Source organism: Elephantulus edwardii, unplaced genomic scaffold (genome assembly GCF_000299155.1).
Source record: "Elephantulus edwardii isolate Elephantulus edwardi_28Jun2011 unplaced genomic scaffold, EleEdw1.0 scaffold00010, whole genome shotgun sequence".
Lineage (NCBI taxonomy): Eukaryota > Metazoa > Chordata > Mammalia > Macroscelidea > Macroscelididae > Elephantulus > Elephantulus edwardii.
In genome coordinates, this window is record NW_006399760.1 from 6,304,717 (window position 1) to 6,326,047 (window position 21,331).

General features: G+C 37.2%; 1 protein-coding gene across 1 annotated transcript in view; it reads right to left on the bottom strand.

Annotated features, from left to right (window-relative positions):
• Positions 1-21,331, bottom strand: part of LRP1B (low density lipoprotein receptor-related protein 1B) — a 2,414,068-nt gene that overhangs the window by 1,618,819 nt on the left and 773,918 nt on the right. The window lies entirely within an intron of this gene.

Genomic DNA, 21,331 nt, shown 5'->3' on the forward strand with positions numbered 1-21,331 from the left:
TCTGGTGTACCCGAGTCTATTATTGCAATAACTGTGCCAATCCATCTTATTGATATTTCGTCTCCCCCTTTCTTTCCCCAGTATGATGTCTTTTTCCAAAGACTGCTCTTTCTTGACATCATGCCCAAAGTACAGTACACAAAGTTGCATTGTACTTGCCTCTAAAGAGTACCTATATTGTTCTTTCTAGACAAAACTCTGTTCTTTTGGCAGTCATAAGATATTCAGCATTCCAGGCCAACAGCACATTTAACAAGCATGGATTCTTCTTCTGCCATCCTTATTCATTGTCCAGCTTTGAGATGTATAGATTTTTATCCAAATTAGAAACCCAGAATGTGACTCACAACAAAAGCGAAACAGTATCTGTCCTCCACCCCAGTTTGCTTATAGTTTAGCTCCAATGTATCACAAGTGGAAAGCAGAATGATACATTTTTAGGGTACTCATTAGGGTGGAAAAGTCTGCTGTTAGGGACCTCTCCAAAGTACTGAAGAGCAATAGTGTCACTCTGGAGACGAAAATGCGCCTGATACAGGCCATGGTGTTTGCAATCACTTGCTATGCATCAGAGAGCTGGACAATGACTAGGGAGGATAGAAGGAGAATTGATGTCTTTGAGCTGTGGTGTTGGAGAAGAGTATTCAATATACCATGGACTGCTAAGGAAAGGAACAGGTTCATTCTGAAGAGGGTTAAACCAGGCTGCTCTTTGGAGGCAAGGTTTCTGATGCTTCATCTCACATATTTTGGACATGTTGCAAGGAGGGACCAGTCTTTGGAGAAGGATGTCATGCTTGGGAGGGTGGAGGGACAGCGTAAGAGGAAAGACCCTCTATGAGATGGATTGATTCAGTGAGTGGGATAGTGGGGGTAGATGTGTTGGAGACAGTGAGATTGGCATAGGACAGAGCAGGGTTTAAGGATATTGGTTATGGGTAGCAGAAGCCTCAAAGGCACTTAACAACACTAAAACATTGTATCAGTAAAGAGAAGCACAATGAAATCAATAATATCAGTTAAAATGAGGATATTAAAAGAAATTCCAGTGAAAGTCAATGAGCAATGGGCACAACAATGGGTATTTCCTTAGCCGTAGTTACTATTGGCATAAATTTAAGATTTTAAGCTAATTTTACTATTAGCATTTACTATATAACAGTAATAAAATGTCTTCAGTTATTTAGAGTCAGATGCATTATAAAAATCAATATGTGCCTTTGGATTGCTTTTTAAAAAAAGAGTAAAATTTAACCATCAAAAGCAATTACAAAGTGCTTAATTTAACTTGTTTACTCTGGTGGTGGCATTTCTGAGAATCACACTGAAGTGCAGTGAATGTTGCCAAGTCACTGCTGACTTGATGAATGACATTGGGGAAATTAAGACTTGAGGTAGCCTTACAATGACAATTTTCTTGTCTTCTACCTGATATATTAAGGAGCTCTGATGGACTAACGGCAAGAAGCTGCTATTCAATCTCTAGAGCCTGCATTTCAAGATCACCAGCTGCCCTGGGAGACAAGGATGGCCTATCTCCTCCTGTGTAATTGTCTCTAAAATGTTGCCTGAGGGTCAGCTATGGGTCGGTTCCGACTCTATAGTACATTATGTCTACCATATGTGCTCTCTATGGCACACAACAACAGCTACCTCAGATATTACACCACACGCACACACCTCCCTGCTGGCCTAGAACAAGGTCAGATGAGAATCTTGAGTGCTGTTTTACTGTGATTTTGCTCAATATGCTATAAGCGATTGCATCAAGAAATCAATGTACTTAAACTTTTAAAATAAAGAAAGGAGAATAAAATTCACTTTAAAATTCACTCACAAGAAATAAATTGACTGGTGTCAAATTCACAAATAACTTACATTTATAAGAATTTAAGAGGAAGAAATAACACCTATATATTTTATACAAGCTCAAAGATTTTCATATGGTAATATTACTTGCTCTATGAATAAGGCAGAATATTAATATTATTAAACTCAAAATAATGTTTCTAATAAAAGTTCAAATAAGAAGCACTAAGAAAAAGTAAGTATTTCCTGGAAATCTGACTAGAATCATCTGTCAGAGTTGTTTATCTAATGATGCTTAAAAAAACATCATTTGGGACATTCAACAGGAAAAAGAAATGAGTTGTCTATAATTCAAGGGTAAAAATTAAAAAAATACAAATGATTGAGCTTGGATTCATCAAGATAATTGTCTTCATTCCCCATGTAATTTCACGTAATATCATCTAATGAGCAAGTAAAGCCCAAGCGAAAATATAGAAGGGAATGAAGCACCGAGATGAATGTTTGCATAATTTATCTTTAAAAGGTTTTTATTTCAAAACTGTCTGCTTTTAGGAACAAATATTTTTTTTTACCATATCTCAGTGTTTTTGCTATTGTTTGGTTTCAACAGATTTGTTCCAACCCACAGTATCCCTATGTACAACAGATTAAATAATGAATGGTCCTGGGCCTTCTTGACAACTTTTGCTTTGTTTGAGTCCATTGTTGCAAGCTCTCTGTCAGTTCATCTCTGCAAGGGTCCTCCTCTTTCTCCTTAACCCATCAACCATTTACTTTACCAAGAAATATGTCCTTCTTTTAGGGTCTTGTCCTGTCTAGTAACATGTCCAAATTATGTGAAGACTTCCCATCTTCATGGTTGAGGAACATTACCTCTGTATTTCTTCAAAGACATGTTTTTTTTTATTTATCAGGCATTTAAGAGCCTTGTTAGTTTTAGTCATCAGCATCATAATTCAAATACATAAATTAAACGTCATCTTCCTTATCAGTAGTTCACCTTCTACACATGTGTGTTGTTATTGCTATGCTCTATCAAGTCAGACTGACTGACGACTGACTATTGAGTAAGATTGTCTATCTTACTTCCCTGGAGCAGCAAAAACAACTATATTACAAATTCTTACTGACTCTCATGTCTTCATTCTTTGCTTTGTCCATCTGAAGTGTGCAAATCTAGAAAGCTACCTTTGCACACACACAAACACACGTATAGGCCCCAGGCTTTGCATTCTGATTGATGTGAACTCAGAAACTTAGAAGTGTCTAGAAAGCCACCTTAGTGCCCACTAGAGCTGCTTCCAATGACAAACACAATGATTGAAACAGAAATGATTATTCTCTAGTTTCTTGGTTGTTAACAAGTGTGGGTTGCAGCAGTAGTTTCTTTATGACCCTTCTTGTCTTCTATATAAGAGCCCTGCATTTCCTATTTCTAGTTCAAGATGTCAGCAAAATATGCAGTGACAAGAGAGTAGTGAGTTCTTTATATTGACCTAGTTACAGATAGGATCTCACAGATAGTGACTTTTATAATACTATTTTGTGTTGGTTATAATTTCCAAAGGCCTAGGCTAGAACTTTCTCTGAATTTTTCTTCTTTCAGCAAATCAAAGAATATGTTATATTAAAACACTTTTCAATTAAAAAGAGTTAGGAAATATTTCATTCTTTACACATCTGAATTGACAGTTTCAGACCCATATAGCTTGATGGCCTAGTGGCAAGAAGCTGTACTGCAATCCCAAAGGCACATATTGGAAGACACCAGCTCCTCCATGGGAGAAGGATGGATAATATCCTCCCCTGCGATAAACTGCCACTGAAAACCTGTAAGCTATGGGTCTATTCCAGCTTGACAGTATACAGCAACAATAATAGCTTCTAGAAGGGAAAAAATTAGAGGCTTTATAATCATTTTATCTTCACCTACATCCCTTGACTCCAAATAAATGCTCAATGTATTTAAAGAAATTACACATTTAACTTCACTAAAGACACCTAAATCTTAAAATGATGTATTTTTATGATGGATAGTGAAATATTCTGAGCAATCTAGACAGTATGACAAAAACATAAAATAAACTTGTGATATTTTATTGGCATTATTTAAAATTAGCAAAATACCAAAGCAACAGGAATGAAAGCTTAAAAAGAATAAAAACCATAAAGTGACATTAACTTTACCAAGTAACTTCCCCAAACAAGCATTTAAAATCAGAACCTGCTCTGCTTATTAAAACAATATTATTCTTTTACCTGAGTCTTTTAAAAGCAACAATCAATACCTTCTAAAACACATTTTATAGCACTTGTACAAGCATAAATTGTTCAAAGTTCAGAAAATTAGCTTCATTCTTGATCAATAGTGCACAGAAATTTTTCCACTACTTGGTTTTAGAAATACGGTAAAACTACTTTGTTTCTGAGAGAAAGTAATTTTGCTTAGCCCAAAAAGAAACATATTACTTAATGCTTTGAAACAACTAAATTAGAACTATATTGATTCATTCTTACAATAAAATAATAAAAAGTGCTAAGTCATTTTATATAACTTATCAGGCAAGAATTATCATTCAGATAATTTTAAATCTCTGTCAAATATTTTAAACACTGACTAAAATATTTTTGTATTGTTGTGGTATAATTGCAGAATCAAACTCTAATCCTTAGATTTGCAATTTCAGGAGCTTTATTTGAACTGTTCACCAAAAGGATTATCAGACTTGGGAAAATTATTTCATTACTTCTCTGGAACTCATGTATCAATCTGAATGTCAATTTGTTAATTTACAACAACTGATAGGATGCCCTAATGATCACATTACTTGCAGATACATCTTAATAAATTCCTTCTTATCTGTGAACCCGAATCTGAAAGTTATTTGAACAGCCTAGAATCAAAGAAAAGGGAATTATATAGATTTGGACCAAGGAAGACTCAGTAACAACCAGCATTATGCAGTTACCACACGCTGAAAGTGAGGACTTGAAGCACTTGCTGCAGAAGTACAAGGAAAAGACCTTCCAGTATGGATTACATCTTAACATCAAGAAAACAAAATTCCTCACCAGTTAGTCAATAAATAACATCATGAAATTAGAGAAAACACAGAAATTGTCAATAATTTCCTTATACTTGAACCCACAATCAACATCCTTAGTGCCAGCAATCTGGGAATAAAATGATGTTGTATGGAGAAAATCGAAAGTCGGTGATTTGTCAAATCCTGAAGAGCAAGGATGTTAGTTTAAAGACTATGGTCCACCAGATACAAGCCATAGTCTTTGCAATTACTAGCTAAGCACCTGGGAATTGGAGAGTGAATAATGATGACAGAAGAAGAATACATTCCTTTGAATTATAATACTGGAAAGGAAAACTAGATACTCCACAGACTGTCAAAGTCCCTAAAAAAAAGTGTCTTGGTGAGGATGCAGCCAGGATGTTCCTTAGAGGGAAGGATGGTGAAACTTTATCTCACATGGTTTAGGCATGCTGTTAGGAGAGGACAGTGTTTGGAGAAAGACATCATGCTTGAAAAAGTGGAGGGTCAGAAGGAGGGAAAAAATCATCAACGAGATGGGTTGTAACAGTGATGTAGTAACAGTCTTTATTGTAGCAGAGATGTTGAGGATAGAACGGGATAGCACTGAGTCTAGATCTGACATTCATAGGGATGCTATAAATAATACTCAATTTGATGACACTTTTCAATAAAACATCACCTAACTAGACAATGTGCAGGGTTCCACTTTCAAAATTTTGTTCTGACAGTGGGAATATGAGTAAACCTGTTGTATTCTGTCTTAATACATTTTCCATCTATACACAGAACAGATCATCTGAGAGGCTGGGCTATATGAGGAGGAATGTGGCATCAGGATTGGAGGACAATTCATCAACAACCTGTATTACACAAATGACACAACTTTGCTTGCTGAAACTGAGAAGGACCTGAAGAGCTTGCTGAAGAAGATCAAGGACTCCAGCCTTTAATATGGATTGAAGCTCCACATCAAGAGAAGAAAGATTCTTAACACTGGGCCAATTAGCAACATCATTATGTATATGTATGGTGAAGAGATTGAGATTGTTAAATTTTAGTTTGCTTGGCTCCACACTCAACAGTCTTAGTATCAGCAGCCAGGAAATCAAGAGAAGAATTGGATTGGGAAAGTCAGCTGTCAGGGACTTCTCCAGAACACTGAAGAGCAATGATATCATTCTGGAAACTAAGGTATGCCTGATATAGGCCATGGTCTTTGTGATCAGTTGCTATGCATTGGAGAGTTAGACAATGACTAGAGATGATAGAAGGAGAATTGATGACTTTGAGCTGTGATGTTGGAGAAGAGTACTGATTAGACCATGGACTGCTAGGAGAATAAACAGGTTCATCCCAGAGAGAGTTAAACCAGGCTGCTCCTTGGAGGCAAGGAGTCTGAAGCTTTATCTGATCTACTTTGGGTATGTTTCAAGAAGGGACTAGTCCTTGGAGAGAGACATCATGCTTGGGAGGGTGGAGGACAGCACAGGAGAGGAAGACCCTCCATTAGATGAATTGATTCAGTGACTAGGGGAATGTGAATAGGTTTATCAGAGACAAAAAGATTGGCACAGGTCAGAGCAGGGTTTAGGGCTATTGTACATAGGGTCGCTATGAGTCACAGGTAGCTCGACAGTACACAACAACAACAATGATAACAATAACAACAACAACTTGGTGATCTTGTATTCTGCCATTCTGTAGAATTGGTTTATTAGATTTAATGGGTTTTTGTGGAATTGTTAGCATTTTCTACATGCACTATTATATCATCCACACATACTGATAATTTAACCTCTTCTTTCCCAAGTAAGATTGCTTTTTCTTTTCTTAATATTGTCTAATTGCTCTAGTAAAAGCAGTACTGAATCATGGTAGTGTAATGGGCATACTTGCCTGGTACTTTTTCTCAAAGGGAATGGCTTCAGTTTTTCTCCACTGAGAATGATGTTGGCCCTTGGATTTGCATATGTATTTTTAAATTGTTGAGTCATTTCTATTCCCATTTTGTGCAGTGTTTTAGTCAGGAAGAGGTATTACATTTTGTCAAATGCCTTTTTTGTGCTGATTGTTAGGATCATGTGGTTCTTGTCCTTTGATTTTTCGTGTGGTGAATTGATAATGAGAATGGTTGACTAGATAACACCTAACAGCAACACTGGGTAATGATTTTGTTTGGTTGGTGGGTTTTGTTGTTGTTGTTGTTATTGCTGAATATTTACTTTTACTTGAATCCATAATCAACTCTATGTTAATAGCAGTCGAGGATTCAGTGACATTGCAAAACACATGTGCACTGCAAAAAAAAATCTATCAAGGAATTCTTTAAAATACTAAAGAACAAGACTGTCTATTTGAAGTCAAAGGTGCACTTGATACAAGTCATGATATTTCTAGTTGTTTCATATGCATGTAAAAGTTGGACAGTGACTAAAGGTAACCAAAGAAAAGGTGATTTTTTTGAACTGTAGTATAGGCAAAGAGTATTGAAAATAACATGGACTGCCAAAAGAACAATCAAATCTATCTTGGACGACATGCAATTAGGTTGCTCTTTCCAACCAAGGATAATGTAGCTTTCTCATACATACCTTAAGAATGCTAGCACGATAGACCAGTACTTGGAAAGAGATATTTTACATAGAATGACAGAAGGCCAGAGACGTCTCACAATTAGAAAGATTTACACTTTATGAGCAATGATAAGCCTAAGAACAGCAGATATTAAGAGGCTGACATAGAATAGTGCAGGATTTTATACATATACATAGTGTTATAGGGTCATCTTGAGTCAAAATGAAATCTGTGACACTTAATAGCATTTTAATTCTCTTGGGAGTTCATATTTGATAGTTAGGTGTTCAATATTAGGCTGTTCCTTTCAACATTTTATGAATTTTCCAATTTTTCTTCCACTACTGATTTCTGACTTTATTTCACTATTGTTGGGGGGGGGGAAATTATGTATGATTTCATGTTTTTAAAATTTATTGAAGATTACTTTGTTACTTGACCTCTGGTGTTTTCTTAAAAATGATCCATGTGCTTTACAGAATGGACATCCTGTTGATGTTAAGGAGAGTATGGTATACATGTCTGTTTTCCTTAGTTTAGAGTGTCATTTAGATCCTCTTTCCTTGTTTATGTGTGTGTGTTTTATACAATCTTTCACTTACACTCTATTTCTTTCATGTATATTGTGGGAGTTCCCTGCCCCCTCTTAAAATCATATTACTAATGACTACATTCATGAAAGCTTGTAAACCTGCCATTCTTGCCTTGTGCCTTAGTATCTCCATATTAAATAGCCAATTTCTTGTTTGGCATCCTTATCAAACCAGCACTTTGAGGAAACAGCCTTATCACCTTTGCTGAAGGATCCTTTTATTCCACTTGGGACTTTGAGCTTCTGCATCCACAAGCGAAGTCTGGTGTAGAGCAATCCATCATATTACAGCAAATAACCCTAAGTCACAGCATCATCTCTTCATCTGTTTGGTTTCCGGTCAACTCACATTCAGTCACTTGTTGGTAGCTACAAATGGACATCACACACAAACTTAACTGGGTGGCTCCTTGGAGGCAAGGATTCTGAGGCTCCGTCTAACTTACTTTGGACATGTAGTGAGGAGAGACCGGTCCTTAGAGAGGGACATCATGCTTGGGAGGGTGGAGGGATGGCGCAGGAGAGGAAGGCCCTCTATGAGGTGGATTGATTCAGTGACTGGGATAATTGGGATGGGAGTGTCAGAGACAGTGCAATTGGCACAGGACAGAGCGGAGTTTAGAGCTGTTGTACATAGGGTTGCTATGAGTCACAGGCGATTCGACAGCACATAACAACAACAACAACAACACTCCTCCCTGTGTTCCAGACCCGCTGTTCCCTTTACTCAGCCCTAGTCCTCTCATGGGCCCAAGTCAACAAGTCCTGGATCCTCATGAGTCCCTGCTTCTCAAGCCAACTTTCTAACTCATCCACACACCCTTGTGTGGTAGGCGGGTGGTGCTGAAAGGACACGTCCAAGCTGTGCCTGTTGCATTATAGTTATACTGCATTCCTCCCACTTCCACTTCTTTGCTGATGGGTTTTGTGTGGTTTCTTTTTTTTTTTTAACAATTTTTTTACTGTTATACTTGTTATTTAACATAGCAAAAACATGGAAACAGCCCGAAAGTCCAACCACAATGGATTGAATTGATTGAGGTTTTATGGTAATTCACACAATTACCAATGCAACTTGTAGGAGCAATGATTTTGTAAATTACTACCTAACCTGGGAAAGACTGGACAGCCTTATGCTAAGAAAACTAACTCAGTCCTATAAGGATAAATACTGTACTTCCACTCCTTTGGATCCAAGTGATCTCTTCCTCGAGTCTTGGGTGCAGGCTCTGATAGACACCAACTATACCCTGCAAGCTTGTTCCAGTTTTAAAAAGACAGTCTCTTCCTGTCCTTTTTTCCCTCTTCTTTCTTCTTCTTTGAAATATAAATCACTTCAGTCAAAAGTTAAAGACAGATACAAATCTATTCAAGTGCAAATCTCCTCACAGTATTAGAGCTGATTAATCCTTTCCCTCCACCAAGTGCTAACACCCACCACCAGATTGCACTTTCAGCAAGTTTATCTCCAGAGAAAATCTTTCCTTCTAGAGCTTCCAATGAAGTACTGACCTAAAGTAGACTTAGATAATGAGTTGATCATTCTTTGTGTTTGTTTGAGCATTTAAATATCATTTTTGATGAAGTGACTTCTCATGTCTTCTGCCCACTTTTTACCTAAATTGTTTCTTTTTCTTGTTGAGGTGTTAGAGTTTTTAATAAATCTAGCCAGCTGTTAATTTTTTAAAAATAGGCCAAGTAATTTTTCATCATATTTTTAATCTATTTAAAGATTGCTAGTGACATACCACTGGGCCAATAGGCAGCATCATGATTGATGGTGAAGATATTGAGATTGTTTAACAGCTTCAGTTTGCTTGGCTCCACAATCAACACTCTTGGTATCAGTAGCCAGAAAATTAAACATGAATTGCATTGGCAAAGTCTGCTGTCAGAGACCTCGCTAAAGTACTGAAGAGCAATAATGTCAGTCTGGAGACAAAGGTGCACCTGATCCAGGCCATAGTTTTCATAGTTACTTGCAATATGTCAGAAAGCTGAACAGTGACTAGGGATGATAGAAGGAGAATTGATTCCTTTGAGCAGGGGTGGTAGAGAAGAGTACTGAATATACCATAGACTGCTAGGAGAACAAACAGGTTCATCCTAGAAATAGTGAAACCAGGCTGCTCCTTGAAGGCAAGGATTCTGAAGCTTCATCTGGCATGACTTTGGATATGTTTCAAGGAGGATCCAGTCCTTGGAGAAGGACATCATGCTTGGGAGGGTCGAGGGACAGTGCAAAAGAAGAAGACCCTTGATGAGAAAGATTGATTCAGTGACTGGGCAATGGAGAAAGGTGTGTCAGAGACAATAAGATCGTCACAAGATAGAGCAGGGTTTAAGGCTATTGTACATAGGCTCACTCTGAGTCACAGGCAACTTGATGGCACATAACAACAGCAGGGATATTGTCTTACAGGTTGGGCTGCAAACTGAAAGGGAAGCAGTTCTAATTCTCCAGATGCCCTGCAGTAGAAAGACCCTTAGTTTCCTCCCATAATGATTTACAGCCAGGGAAACCACATCACAAGAAATCAGAATTGACTCAATCACAGTGTTTCATTTCAATGTACAAACTGCTTTATATACCCTGAGAAATTTCACCTATACTTTTTAAACTTGTTTTCATTGTTGTGTTTCACAATACTGTTCGGATTGACTTGTAGCTGACCCTCCAGTGAGTTTTCAGAGGCAGTAAGTCACATGGAAGGAGATTGTCTATCCTTCTTTTGTGGAACAGCTGATAGATTCCAACTGTGTACCTTCACATTTGCAACACAGCTTCTTACCATAAGCCACCTACTCCGTAGATAAACAAGGAAATAAACAAATTAGTCTTGGAAGAAGTGTAGTCAGAGTGTTCCTTGCAAGCAAAGATTTTAGGACTTCATCTTATAAACTTGTGGCATGTTGCTAGGAGGGTCCAGTCCTTGGAAAAGAAGATCATTCTTGAAGATGCAGAGGGTCAGTGAAAGAAAAGAAGGCCCTTGATGAGATAGGTTTACACAGTAACTACCACAAAAGGTTTAAGAACAGGTGAAATTGTGAGGATGGTACAGGGTTTGGCAAGGTTTTTATTTGTAGTATATATATAGGGGCATTAAGGTGACTAATAAGGAGTTGTAATGGCAACACAAATGCACAAGGTTCAAATATACCAGCTGCACTACAATAGAAAGGTAGTCAATCTTTTCCTATGTGATTTCCTGCCTCTGAAAATGTACTGGAGGGTCAGTTATGAGTCAGTTACAACTCAATGGGATATAACAATGTGCACCATAGTCCAACAACAACAACAACAACAAAAGGTGCCACTAAAGAGAAGTCATGTTTCAGTGATGGAATTTTTGCCCACCAGGCACGAAATCCAAGTTTGAATCCTGGTTAGTGCAGATGTGTGTGTTATTATAATATTAAATGGGTTTTAGTGGACCCACTAGACTAAGACAGAGTTGGAACAAAAGCCTCAAAGTACTTCTGAAAATGAGGTAATGGAAACCCTAGCAAGACAACAGTCTAATCTCACTGTGCATGAGGTTTAAATCTTTTTGTGCACAGCAAGTTGAAAGCAGTTAATCACCACAACAAGATGCTTTAAGAACTCTCTGACCCAGACAGTTTGCTGCAATAAGATTTTGCTGACCATGTATCTATGTCCCAGCCCTCATTTCCTCCTTCCGGGATGTTCCATGCTCTCCTTCCCAGAAGATAAATTCTTGCACAGTTCGCCTCTGTTAGACCTCCTAATATGAGAGAGCAAACTTCATGTGACTCCAACGTCTTGGCCCCCAAAATAGCTTAACCTACTATGTGATTATTAAGTTAATGGTTCTAACTCTTTTCTTGATCAGTCCCAAATTTACTTCAACTCACAACATCCACACACTAAAAATAAACTGTCCTCTATTTTAAGAACCTTAGATCCAACATGATGTAATTAGAACTCTTCTGGGGTAATAGAAGTGATGAAGCACAAAATATATGATTGAAGTTATTCCCAAAGTAATTTAATTTATATTTCAAAATTAATCTACTGAAAAACATCCTTGAGAATAGAGTCTAAACCCACATAAAAGTCAGCAGTAACTTTGCAGATCTTCTATATCAGACACAAGATTAGCAACTGAAGTTGTTAGGAAGAAAAAGAGATCTCATTTAGATAACATGCAAAGAGATTTTCTGAGTGTTTCTGGTTGTGATTTCACATAGTCATTAAGGAAGTTACATCTAGTAGAATCCTATTTGTCTAAATCTTATCTCTTTGTCTTTCTCTACCTTTTATCTACCTAGAATTAGTGGGTAGCAAATGAGCATTTTGTTACAATTTGAGTCAAACCCAGTGTGTTCACTGTTAATTTGAAAAAGGCAGATAAACAAGGAGATCTGTTGTGCATTTTGTATTGGTCTGCAGTTCAAATGTGCCAGTAGCTTTGTGGTAGAAAGATGAGCAATCTACTCCTTGGAAGCTGAATGGACGCTGCTACGAGTTGGAAATGATTTGGTGGCAGTGGGTTTGGCCTATGGTTTGGGAAACAGGTGAACAGCATGCTAAGACTGCAGAGCCCTGTCCTTCCTCTCCCAGAATGGCTACACAGAATCCAAACACAGCTGTGGCTGTTTCTACCTGTCAAGGATGTGAAACTACCCTATCTCCCAGAAACAGTTATCTGAGACCCCAGCCCACTTCCCTATCTTGCAGAAAATGTCTGTGAGCATCCTCTTCCCCAAGTTCCTTGTAAGAGAATATAAAGACCCTCTCTAACTTTCAGTGGGAGCGGGTTTTCTGCTTGAGAGCCAGCTGGACAGTTTCTCCTCAATAAACTATCTTTCTTGGCCTGAACTGGGTTCTGTCTTTCTTGGCCTGAACTGGGTTCTGTCCTTCTTCAGCGACCTTACACAAGGTAAGGTGTAAGTTTATCAGTTGTCTCATCTTCCATAATGGGAGATTCAAGTTTGATCCCTGCTAATGTATGTACGCACAGCCACAACACATACATCAATGGGAGTCTTGTGCTGCGATGATACTGAATATTAACCTTTCCAGGTTGCTATGATATTACAGGTTTCAGAGGAGATTCCAGGCTAAGAAAGGTCCTTGAATCCACTTTCAAAAAGTGGGCAAAGAAAACTATGTAGATCACATTGATGCAATCTGTAACCTCCCTTAGAGATGGCAAGGATTAAACAGCATTTTGTTCCATTGTATATGGGTTCACCAGGAGTTTGTTCACTTAAAGGCAGCCAACAACAACAGAGTAGCATATGCTGTGTGTGTGTTGTGATGCTCTAGGACATTTAGAAGCGCCTGTGACACTCAACTAAATATTTTTGGAGAGGGTATGGATGAATGAGAGATGATTGATTTAGAAAACAGTGACATACCTTGTATACTGGGAAGATAGTACTTAAAAATATACCTGGACATGAGAGAACAAATGTGTTAGAGGAGTGTAATTATTACCTTTAAGTTGGTATTTGGAGTTTGAGTAAGTTTTAAGTAAATAAGTCAACTGCTTTCACAGAACTTAGACCAAGTTTAATTTAATCTTGAAGGAAAATGAGAAGTTCCTACTTCATTTTACAAAATAAAACACTCGGATGCTGTTTCCCACTAAGCAAATGTTGCTGCTGTTGTTTTTATGTACTACGGAGCTGGAACCTATTTACAGACAAATAAACCTGATAGAGCAATGATCCTCAGATATCAGAATTTACAAAATAAACATTTAGACTCTGGTAATTACCAGAGTGGAATGTGGAATGTCATTTTAGTAGACTGTGTAATGTCAATTGATGTCCCCCAGAGACTGTGACACTTCAATGACTAATTTCCTTGATTGTGTTTAAGCTTTTTCATACCTTTACTCCTTATTTGTTCTATTATACACATAGTTATATTTGCACCACATACAGACACATATGTAAAACTATCATCTACCAAACCTATCTGGTCATGAGTGTAATCTCATTCACCTATACAAACATGTTCATCTTTCCAATCAACCTGAGTATTCACTCAAAGATTACTGTTTATTATTACTGGTAATGCCAGAATATATAGGTAACAGTATTTAGCTCTGTTTTATGTAACTTATGTGCACCTCTCTGTGTCTTTTTCCTTATTAATATGCTGATAACCTCCTCATTGTGCATTGCCCTTCCCTTCATTGAATTTAATACACATCTCTTTTCTAGTTAGTTTATTTTCCTTTTCTGTCTCCGATCTTTAGTAAACATCAGAAAAGATTTCTCTCTGTGCCTGAACCTTTCCTGAACTTTTTTAATCTAGTGAACTAACATTATTTTAACTCTTTTTTTAGTTGACGTCTTTCAATTAACATAATGCCCTCAAGGGTCACCCACCTTATGAGGTATTTCTTGGGTTATTCATTGTTTTAGAACTTTGCATAGTATTTCATTGTATTTGTGTATTCTCATAGTTTATTTACCCCTTCTTCTACTGAGGGGCGCTTGTTGTTGTTAAGCTCCATCGAGTCAAGTAAGACTCATAGCAACCCCTTGAACAATAGATCTGAATGCTGTCATATCCTGTGCCATCTTCACATTTCCTGACTTACTAGAGCTGATTGCGGCAGTCACAGTGTCAATCCACCTGGTTGAGGGTCTTCCTCTTCTTCACTGACCCTCCATTCTTCCGAGCATCATGTCCCGCTCCAAGGAATAACCCATCCTAGCAACATGCCCAAAGTAGGTGAGGTGAAGCCTCATTATTTTTGCCTCCAAAGAACACTTTAAGATGCACCCTCTCCCAGACCTATTTTTTTCCTGTTCTTTCAGTCATCCAGAGGATGTTCAGTGCCCTTCTCCAACACTACAGCTCAAAGGCATCAATTCTTCTTCTGTCATCCTTATTCATTGTCCAGTTCTCAGATATATAGCAAGTAATTAAAGAGACCATAACCTGAATCAGATGCATCTTAGTCCTCAAACTGACATAATTACTCCTCAGTAATTTGGAAAGGTCCTGAACTGCATGAATCCTTAACTCACTAGAGGAAGAGTTCTTAGGTTGTCCCATTTCTTTTTATCGTTAATAATGTTTGTCAAAACCAAGTGTGTGCATGTATTTCTTTTGTGTCAAGACTCTCATGTCTTTATCATTTATACCTAGTAGTGGAATTTGTGTTGCAATCCCAAAGGCATACAGTTCAGATCTGCCGGCTGGCTACTCTGTGGGAAAAGGATGGGCAAGCTCCTTCTTTATGATTACTACCTTTGCAAACTCACTGGAGGGTCAGCTATGAGTTGGTTTCTATTTGATGGTACACAACCAAAGAGTGGAGCTGCTAGATGGAAAGATATTTCTGTTTTCAACTTTGTACGGAAGTTCCAAACCATTTCCTAAAATGGGCGCACCATTGTACAGCTCCACAAGCAGTGTATGAGAGTTCTAATTGCTCTACACCATTAGTAATGTTTGTTGCTTTGTTTTCTTGAACTTTACAATTGTTACTGGGGTGAAATGATATTTCCGTTAGGAGCAAAGATGAGTAGGGGGGGAAAAGCAACAACACCAAATATCATAGGTGTAGGTTAGTCCAAGGACTGATGGAGCACAAGAACGTCAGTTTTCATGACCCTGAGGACATAGCTAGATGACAACTGGCTTTCACTTCAGGCTGTTCCAAAAAGGATAGAAATTGAAAGCCTTTGATAGTGTGAGATAGAACTGTGGAACAAAACTCAAACTCATAATAAAGGCCAATATTACTGGAGTTCTTAAGACTACAACCCTTCATCAAGCTTTGAACTGAAATTGCTGCTGTGACTGAAGTCTGAGTCAAGCAATTGGCAGAACTAAAAGGTAAATAATGACACCAGGGCGAAGCACACTCCTGAGAACAATCAACAATGCAGGATCAAAAGGGCAGCATGTGTCCAGGGATAAAACTCAGAAGGCAAGAAGAGACAGAAAAGAAGGCAATTGAAAATAATAAAGACAGAGAAAAGGAGTGAAAGACTGTTGTTAGAATATAGGGATTGTAATTAATATTATAAAACAAAATGTGTGTGAATGGTTGAGTGTAAAATCAATCTCTTCTGTATGCTTTTGTTTAACTCACAATAAAGTTTTTTTTAAGTTCCATAAATATTGTCTATTAACTGTGTATGATTACATGTAATTAGATGTAATATTAGGGAAACTGATATTATATAAGATATAGCTAAAGTGTCACAATTTGAAATTCATCCAGTCAACGAATTAATGTGGTGGATCTAGGTAGAACATCAAATGGAAATGACCATGAACTGACTTAAAACAAACAAACACCCTTAAGGTAAAGGAAGTTAGCAAACCGACCTAATTCAGAAGCTACCTCCATGAAGGGTTTATGTCCAAATATGCTTTACTAGACTGGAACTGAGTCCATGAATCAATCAAGAGAAAGTAACAATCACATATTAGACAACAGAAATGAATCTGAAGCTTTTTAGAATACTGAAAATAATATGTAGAAACAAAAATATATTGTCCGCCTGGGAGAGCAGCTTATTGCTGTGAATCATCTACCTTAATTAACACATACAAAAATTGCCATATTTGCATTTTATCCTCAAGAGCTGAACATAAACACGTTTTTTTAAAAAAAAATTAACTTCAGCTTTGTTGTTGTTACATGTCTTCAACTCTCAGCAACCCTCTGTACTACAGCTCTGAACTGTCCCCAATCCTGAGGCAGTCTCACTGACTCTGACACACCTAACCCACTGCCCCAGTGACTGTGTCAATCCATCTCCTGTGGATTGAGGAGTCTTCTCCTGTGCTGTTCCTCCACCCTTCCAAGCATGATGTCCTTCTACAAGTACTATTCTGTCCTGGCCACATACTCAAAGTATAGAGTTTCACAATGTTTGCTTCCAAAGAGAAACTTGGTTTTATCCTCTCTAAGACAGACCTATTTGTTCTCCTGGCAGTCCATGGTGTATGTTCAGTACTCTTCTCCAGCATCACAATCTAAAGGTATTTTAATAATTCTTCTTTTATCATCCTTGGTCATTGTACAGCTCTTTCATGCATTAGCAAGTAATTACGAAGGCCTGAATCAGGCACACCTTAGTATCGACACTGACATCATTGCTCTTTAGCACTTTAGTTACTATATTACAGAGAATCTACTTTTTATTACAAAAAATTTAATTTTAAGAATACCTCAAAGATGCAGGCTACTGAGACTAAAATGTTAGATAGTAAGTACTGTTTTTTGTTAGCTGCCTTGGAGTCAGTTCATATTAAATGGATGTGCTACCATTCTAAAGGCACGCAGTTTGACTCCACTAGCTGCTCTGTGGGGGAAAGATAGGAAATCTCCTCACATGTGAATTACCTACCACCTTTGAAAACTCACTGGCGGGTCAGAAGTTATGAATCAGTTGCTCCTCCATGGGACACAGTAATAACAACCATAGAGAACACTGCCTCATCCTTTGCCATTCTTGTGAAGGTTTGGAATCATACTATTAGAATAAATTTTCATTGCCTTATTTTAAACAACAGTTTTAGGTCTTAATTCTTAGTTCATCCTATCCTGAAAATGTCTTTGTAAAGTTCAAAAACTAAGAAATAAAATCTCCAATAGTTTACCCAGTGTGTCTTGGTTAATAGAATTTGTTGAGCATATTATGATCACTCTTGAGTATTTTCTCAAAATAGTACTTAGGAGCAACTCTCAGAGTTAATAGTAAGAAGCCATATCAGAGTCATTTTTTTTTTGGAACTTTTCAAATGACCAGAGACTTCTAGAACTACCTTTGTCTATCTCCTTCAAGATTTTTATACTTAATCTCTCATTTAGAAGTCTTGTTTCTGTGAATCATTTTTTATGACATTATGCACTTATTGGAGCTTGGTTTATTAAAATAGAGGGGAAAGCTAAAGCTGAGATACTGTGGCAGTGTGATACTTAGAAGAACAGTTATGTGACAGAAGTTTTAACATGTCAAAAAATATGTATAACTCTCTTATTATAAAAGTTTTAAATAGAAGTTAGTTTGACTAATAATGACTGATTATCTATTCATAACTTCCCTTTGAAATGAAAAACATTACATTGAAAAATAATAATCTCTTCAGGTAAATACAGATAAATGCATCTTAATATTGAGGCTGAGCTCTGGATAGAATCTTTCTGAACAATAGACAGGTTGACTTAGTTCACTATTTTTGCTTACATGATGTGACAGACTTTTAAAAAATTTTTTTCCTTGTCTTTACCTATACTCAACTTACCTGTTGGGTTTTATGTAATTATAAACTATGCAAGAATATTCAAACTTCATTATAAACTCACAGATTAGCACACTAAAAGCCTATCTTATCTAATGGCAGCTGTAATATGACATGTTGATAAAATGAATGGCTTACAGGCAATGACACAGGAGTTCAACTCAGTCCACAACCTTGTATCATTGCATCATTAAACTCCTACTACATATTTAATTGCTTCTTTAAAGTGACTGTGAAATTCATTACTTGAATCTTCTTACACACAAAACTATTTACTGTAACTAAAATATTCCTTTACATACATTTTTTCTAATTTGAAAGACCATGCTAGTAAGCATGTACATGAATTACTTAACAAATATGAATCTTTATTCTAGATGTTCTCAAAAGTTTTGTAAATAAAATGTACTGTTTGTTACAAATTCTTTTTACCATGTATTCTGACTTGCAGTTGTTTGATCTGTTTTCAGATTTACTAAAAACTTGTCATTGATAGATGTTGTCAAGTGAGTTGAGAATCATAGTGCCCCCATGAGAAGCGGGGGAGAGATACTGCCTGAGTCTCCAAGTTCCTCCCAGTTGAAGTTAGCTTTAAGTCCATTGTTCAAGTCAGTGTGTTAATCATTTCCTTAAGGGATTTCTTCTTTTTCACAGATCCTCTACTTTATCAAGTATGATTATCTTCTGATACAGAAAATTTAAGTCCTTCCTGTTAAGATGATAAGTCTTAACCATCTTACTTTTAAAGAGACCACTCTAGTTATCATTCTTCCAAGACAGATTTATTTATTGTTCTGGCAGTCTGTAATACTATAGACTATCTAGTTCATAATCATATATACAATATTCTTTATCAACATCAATTTGTCATTGTTATTGTGTATAGTTAAATCAAAACCCACATAACTGACTATGCAGTGGGTTTTCAGAGCCTGTAAGTTGCCTTGGAGATTACTCATCATTTTCCAGTGGAGCTGTTGGTGGATTTGAACAATACACATTAGGGTTGACAGTGTGTCTCCTCGTCACTAGTGTTGTTCCTAAGTGTCACTGTTTACCATCGAATTGGAACGGACCCATAACTGACAGCTGACCCGTCAGTGGGTTTCCAGAGTCGGTAAATCACGTGGAAGTGATTTTCCATCTTCTCCTGAGGACAGGTGGTGGATTCAAACTGCATACCTTTGTGATGGTAGTGCATTTCCTTGCCACTATGCCACCAGAGCTCTGTATGTATTCTGATAAGACAGGGTAGAACTGTTTTATAGGATTTCCTAGGCTATAATTTTTAAGAAACCAGGTCACCAAATCTTTCTCATCAAGGCTTGCTTAAGAGTTTGAACCACAATCTTTTCAGTTTACCGCAAATGTTCAACCATTTGGACACCAGGGCTCTTTCCTGTTGTAACTATTATGTCCTATTTAGTATTTAAGGCAACTGGGCATTTCTCCACTCTCAGTACCACTCGGTGACTCAGTGAATTGATTATGACTCACAGTCTCCCAACTCTCTATTGGATTTCTCAGGCTATAAATCTTAAATGGAGGAGTTTGTTCATTTTTCTCTTATAGAACAGATTTAAACCACCAGAAATGCACAGCTTTTTGGTTAATAATACAACACCCTCTGGAGACATCTTGAAATAGCTATGGTAGCATAGTTGCTAAACATTCATCACAAGAAAGAGGTCAGTGGCTAGAATCCAAAGCTGTTCTGTAGAAGAAAGAAGTAAGAGTCTTTGTCTTTGAAGATTTACAATATTAGACATTTTGTATGGGGTAGTTATAGTCTGTCTTACAGGATTGGTATGATTTAGAACCCATAGCAATGATACATGTTTTACTTTTTTAAAAAACAGTTTCCACTACAATAAGTTAATTGCCATAATGGTAGTTATCTGTTGTCGTGTCACCTGCGACTCATAGCAACCCTATGCACAGCAGCCCTAAACCCTGCTCTATCCCATGCCAATCTTATTGTCTCTGACAAACCTGCCTCCATTACCCCAGTCATTGGATCAATCCGTCTCTTTGAAGGTCTTTCTGTCATGCGCTGTGCCTCCACCCTCCTAAGCATGATGTCCCTCTCCAAGGACTGATCCCGCCTTGCAACATGTCCAAAGTATGTCAGATGAAGCTTCAGAATTCTTTTCTTCAAGGAGCAGCCTGGCTTTACTCTCTACAGAACAAACTCTTTGTTCTCCTAGCAATCCATGGTATATTCAATATTCTTCTCCAGCACCACAGCTCAAAGGAATCAATTTTCCTCCAACCCTAGTCATTGTCCAGTTTTCTGATGGATAGCAAGTAATTGTAATTGCAAAGACCATGGCCTGTATCAGGTGCCATTAGTCCCAGATTGGCATTGTTCTTCAGTACTTTGGAGGAGTCTTTGACAGCATACTTTCCCATAGCAATTCATCTTTCAATTTCCTGGCTGTTGGTACCAAGAGAGTTGATTGTATAAAAGAGGGCTTTATAATTGTTCTATTCATATTGAGTTGTGGACTTTCAGTCTTAGGCCTTATTTTTCAAACATTCTTTTCATTGCTCACTTATCTAAATATACTTTTTGTAACAAGTACAATTTTACCACTGATAGTTAATTCAGTCATAATTTTCAGACATTATGTAGTACTACTTTCTTATGTTTAATAAGGATTCATAACTAATTCATCTAAATATACATGATTTTAATAAAAGTTTGTTGAATCAAAGCCATCTAACATTCTACATCTACAAATAAATTTTTCTATCGCAGTTTTATTTCTCTTCTTTCATTTATTTCCTTCTGAACCTTGCTATAGAAATTTTTCCTATTTCTCTATGAATATATATGTTAGCCAAATTGATAAGAATGTGATTTCTTGTTTTTGTTTATAGTTTTAAAATTTTTTTTTATTTTATTATTTTTTGTGTTCATCATCAAATTAGATTTGACTGGTACAGGAGAAGATTGCCCCTCCATCTCTAGCAGAGCATCTGGTGGATTCAAACCGTGTACTTCTGGGATTTCAGTGTAGCTTCTTGCCACTAGGCCACCAGAGCTTCCTT